This window comes from Zalophus californianus, chromosome X, assembly GCF_009762305.2.
Source record: "Zalophus californianus isolate mZalCal1 chromosome X, mZalCal1.pri.v2, whole genome shotgun sequence".
Taxonomy (NCBI): domain Eukaryota; kingdom Metazoa; phylum Chordata; class Mammalia; order Carnivora; family Otariidae; genus Zalophus; species Zalophus californianus.
The window spans coordinates 71,474,429-71,480,428 of record NC_045612.1 but is presented as its reverse complement, the minus strand read 5'-3'; positions in this window follow the sequence as shown (position 1 = coordinate 71,480,428).

The window sequence follows — 6,000 nt, the reverse complement described above, 5'->3', positions numbered from 1 at the left end:
AGCACTGTGCTGGGAACATAATAGAATCACAGAATTGAAAGGGACATTAGAGCTTTCCTATTGTCAAACTTCCCATCCAGCACAAGAACCCCTTTTGCAACAGCCCTGATCCAGCTTTTATTTAATCATATGCTTCCAGTATCAGGAATTAACCTATATAGGAAACACAGGAGGAAGATCAGTTTCAGGGGCTAGATAATGAGTTGGATTTTTGACTACGTGCAGCCTAATGGGATTGTTAGGCAACCAGGTGGAGACAAATAGCTGAAATTCAAGTCTCAATCTCAGGAGAGAGGTCAGGGCTGAAGATAGAGATTTAGGAGTCTTGGCATGCATGTACGTTGCAGTTGAAACACTAAGATTGAGTAAGACTGCCAAGGACAAGAGAAGAAAGGCACCAAGGACAAAGTCTCTGAGAATTCCTCTACCTGGAAAATGAGAGGAAAAATCAATGAGGTGGAAGAACTGGAAGACAAAGGAGAGAGTTGTAAGGAGAGACTGGTCACCAGAGTCAACGGAGGATGGAGCAATGAAGTTGGAGAGGATAAGACTGAGATACATTTATTTGATCTGGTAATTAAGAAAAGAGACCTTTGGGGTGCCTGGGTGGCTCAGCCGGTTAAGCATCTGCCTTCGACTCAGGTCATGATCCCAGAGTCCTGGGATCAAGCCCCATGACCAGTGAGTGGCTCCTTGCTCGGCAGGGAACTTGCTTCTCCCTCTCTCTCTGCCTGCTGCTCCCCCTGCTTGTGCGCTCTCTCTCTCTCTCTCTGTCAAATAAATAAATAAAATCTTTAAAAAAAAATAGACAGACCTTTGATAACCCTAAAGAGAGCAGTCTTAGTGAAGTAGGTTCTATTTTTACTTACTCTTGTTGCTCCTAATGCCTGGCTTAATGCATATTTGTTGAATAACCGAATGAATAGATGGATGAGTTATAGTTCCTGCCAAAAACAGGAGGTGATGGGAAAAAGGGAAAAAGTAAACAAGTTACCCCGTTTTTCCCTGAAGAGGAGTGATAATTTAGAGAAATGTTAAGGTGAAAAAGAGAGAAGGTGAGGGCTATGATTTTCCCCCCAAAATATGAAGTAAGCTCATCTGAGAATCACAGATTCCATTCTCAGTTTGATGGAGTAAACTCTCAACAGATAGCAACTATAAACTCTGAATAAAACACACACACACACACACACACACACACACACACACACACACCTGAAAATTCCAGATAGTGAGCAAAGGCAGGCAGTTATTGGAGGGAGGTTGGAACAAGGGAACAGCATAGGACAAGTTTCCCATTTTTATGGCTTTAGCCTGAGGGCAGACAGCAGTCACCAGCCACACCACTAAAACTATATTAGGAAACCCTCATTTTTCTAGCCTGAAGAACCAGAGGACTGGGCCTGGGGCAACCACAGTGTCTAGGAAGTGAGGGGATATTTCAGAAAGAGATCCTGAGAAAAGGAGACCTAAATTATCTGTATGAATTCTTCCTAAGACTTATCCTGAACCACACATGCATAGATAGGGCAGGCTCAAAGCAACTTCTATCTACAACTAACATGAACAGAACTGATATTTGAGCTGCCACCCGTGACAGGCAAGGCAGAGTTTTCAGTTAGGATCTAACCAGGCTAATTGCCTGCTGAAACAAATATATCCACACTCTTCAGAGGAATGTAACAGAATCCAGAGTCTCCACAACATAACATTCACAAAGTCCTGGAAACCCTGTAAAATCACTCAATATATAAAGAATCAGGAAAATGTGACCCATTCTCAGGGAAAAGATAATTGATGGAAGCTCACCTGGAGATGATAATGCTTGATGAGGAGAGAAAAATACCCCAGTGATGAATGAAAAGATAGGAAACCTCAGCAGAAAAATAGAAAATATAAAAAAGGACTGAATGGAAATTCTAGAACTGAAAAACACAATATCTGAAATAAAAAACTAACTAGATGGACTTAAAAGCAGAGTTAGATAACAGAGGAAAGAGTCAGTGAACTTGAAGATATAGTAATAGAAAGTATCTAACCTGAAGATGAGAGAGGATTGAAAAAAAGTGCACGGAGCCTTACAGACCTGTGGCACAACATAAGAGGTTTCAAATATGTATGATTAGAGTCCCTGAAGAAGGGGAAAGAGAGAATGGGGTCAGAAACATTATTAGAAGAAATAATGGTTGAATACTTCCCAAATTTGGCAAAACAAAACAAAAACAAAAAAACCCATATACATTTACAGATTCAAGCTCAGCAAAGCCCCAATAGGATAAATATGGAGAAAACTGCACCTATGTGTAACATAGTCAAGCTGCTGAATAACCAAAGATCATGAGAAAATCTTGAAAGCAGTGAGAGAGAAAAAATGCATACTTTAATCATTATAATGATTCCAATAGCAATGGACATAATCATTATTATGATTCCAATAGCAATGGACTTCTCAGAAACTATGGATGCTAGAAGACAGTAGAAAACATCTGTAAGTCGCTGCGGGAAAAATCACTGTCAACCACAATTCTATGTTCAGTAAAAACATTCTTCAAGGACAAAGGCAAAATAAAGACATCTTCAGGTAAAAGAGAGTCTGTCTCATGCTCATAAGCCTTTATTCTTGGTGTTCCCTGTGTCTAGAACACACAGTTTCTGCCCCAGTCCCTTCCCTATCTTCAGCTTGCCTCACAGAATCCATCCGGGTCCCCCAAGTCCAAGTTTGATGCCCCTCTTTTTTTATACACCTATAGCCCCTCATATTTCCCCAATTTTAGTATTTATCCTGCTGTACGTAATTGCTTGTTTAATTGCCTGTGAACTCCACTAGACTATGTGCTTCGTGAGGGCAAGCATTTTGTTTTTCTGTCCCTGGCATGGAATAGGCCCTCAATTAGTATTTATTGAATAAAGGGAAAAAAAAGTCTGATTCCAAAGAATTTTTTTCTACCACATGAGGCTGTTATCGTGGAGAGAAAGGTCCTGACACTACTATAAGATTCACTATTACTGTACTCTCTTAAACTTTACAGGGAAATATACTGTTCTCTGAAAAACTGCAGCTCTCATTGAACAATCATTAGCCTATGATTACATGGGCAGTTATTGTTAGGGACAATCTATATGTACTTAACATAGATCCTTGCAATAAAGAGTTGTGAAAATCCTCATTTTAATACTACTTCAACAAATGGCTGGCAATATGGAAATGATTAAACTATCGTACATCCAACTGATAGAATATTATGCAGATTCTAAAATTATATTTATCAACCTATGTAATCATTTGAAAACATCCTTATATGTTAGGTGAGGGGGAAATCCTGAAATACAAAATTATACATATAGTGTGATTATAACAATGTCTTTTAAAAAATCTACATGGGGCACCTGGGTGGCTCAGTCAGTTAAGCATCTGTCTTCGGCTCAGGTCATGATCCTGGGGTCCTGGGATCGAGCCCCGCATCAGGCTCCTTGCTCAGCGGGAGCCTGCTTCTCCCCCTCCCTCTGCCTGCTGCTCCCCCTGCTTGAGCTCTCTCTCTCTTTCAAATAAATAAATAAAATCTTTTTAAAGAATAAAAAATTAAAAAATCTACATAGAACAGGGACACCTGCCTGGCTCAGTCAGTAGAGCGTGCAACTCTTTATCTTGGGGTCCTGAGTTCAAGCCCCACGTTGGCGGTAGAGTTTACTTTAAAAAAAAAAAAAATCTATGTAGAAGGAAAAAAATAACACTGGAAAGAAATATAGCAAAAATTACTGTAGCTTTCACTGGGTGATGGAACCATGGGTACTTTAAATATTTTTCTCTGTATTTTACATTTTTTCTTGAATAAACAGGCATTACTTCCATAGTGGGTGGGGGAGTCTCGAGGGAGGGAGAAGTCCCCTGGTACACCAGACCGCAATCACAAGGAAAACAGGACTGTGTTTAAGCCTTCTTTCTCTTTAACTTATATCTTAATGGCCTGATACCACTTACAGATTAACTGAGTGCATGACCCTATTGAAGGATGCTATAAGACTGGCCCCAGGAAAAGCAGAAAGGGGATCAACAGTGGAAACTGCCAGAGGCAGGAGAAAGAGACTAAGCAAAGAGATCAGAGAAAGTAAACATAAAAGAACAGGAAACGGAAGGGGGAAGGGAAAGACAAGAGGCTAGGTATACTTTCATACATTGGCATCCATATGAAAAAGAGGAGTTAGTTGTGGATTTTTATGACAGGCATAGCTAGCATATTTTCATGTTATTTTATTATTGTCTGTATTAAAAATTTGTGTATTTGTGCTTTGTGCCTCACTATTCCTTCCAGGGTCAGGCTGTGTATTTCTTCACCCCACACGTGCTGTCATATCTGCCTGATGTTGCCAGGGAAGATCAGCTAGACACTAGATCTGGACATTCTGGAGCCTACTCTGGGAGCAAATTGCATAACCACGTGCCTATCTATGTGAGCTATAGATTTAGCAAGCTCTATGGGACAGTCAGGAACCTTCTGGGCGATAAAGGAGATCTGGATGGGGATTCATGGTATCCCAGAGGCATTTGTGGAAAACAAGAAAGTAGATAGTTCTCTCTGGGTCTAAACCCCGTTTATGACACACAACTCAACTAACCAAACAATGCTGGCTCATAGCCAAGACTGTTTTTGTAAGATGTTTGTAGTATTCTGTTGATTTCTATGTACTACTTCTGTCATTTTTGAAGTTTTTACTGGGCTAGTGGGATGACTGATGGGGTATTTTAGCTTATTAAATGTCAAGTGAGAGTGTTGAGATTAGAAATGAATTTCTACATGGTTTGGCATGAGTATAGTCATTCCCAGAAAGGCAGACTTTCTGGCAACCTTGTTTTTTCCGTTTGATAATCCATCTTGTAACCCATCTGGGAACTAGGAACATGGAGACTTAACCTTAAAAGAAGGACAAATACAAGATCTTAGCATCATCCATTGACCTTTGGAGGGTGGACGCGATGGTCTTAAAGCTCCTGATCATGTAATTTGTAGTGTGAAGGATTGTGGCTTCCATTATCCTATGCAAGAGTCTTGCACCATCCAATACAGTCTCCACTAGCCACATGTGACCAAGTTTAAATTAAAGTTAAATAAAATTAAAACTCAGCTCCTCAGTTTCCTGGCCACATTTCAAATATTGAATAGGCTACCATATTGGACAGTGCAGAGATAGAACATTTCTATCATCCCGGGGAGTTCTACTGCACAGCACTGTGAATCAAGGCTCCCAAAATGGTGATACCTGGGGACCAAGCATCTCTGTGTTTGCAGGTAAAGTCACTTATTTTTTCTTACTTCAGGTTGTCTCTTTGTATTGATATGCTCAGAGTAACTAGGGAAGTTGAGGCAGTTTAGCAGACTTGTTAGCCCTCTTCACACACACACACACACACACACAGATGAGAATTCTCCTTTAGGGAATGGCTAAATAAATGGGGCACAGTCATTAAATGGAATATCATACAACTGTTAAAAGGAATGAACTCCATGTATCAATAAGGATAAATCTCAAAAACCTTTTTCATGTGAAAAAAGCCAGTTGCCAAACATAACCATTTACTGCACACAAAACAATACTACATTTTTCCTACATAAGAGCATTTTTTTTTAAGATCTGGAAGAATACCTATCAAACTCATGACAGTGGTAACTTCAGGGAGGAGTAAGAGTAAATGGAATAAGGGACCAAAGGGACTTTTAACTGTTTCTGTAATGTTCTAAATTTTTTTTGAAGATTGTAAGTAATCTCTACAGGCAACATGGGGCTCAAACTTACAACCTCAAGATCAAGAGTCCCATGCTCTACTGACAGCCAGCCAGGTGCCCCTTTAATGTTCTAAATTTTTAAAGGAAAACATTCATGTATTACTTGTATAATTACAATTATTAAGAGAGGACACAAATTTATATACAAATACAAATGTAAATATGTAAAAATACAGTCGTGAAAAAAATAAGGGAAGTACACAAAACTCTAATGATAATT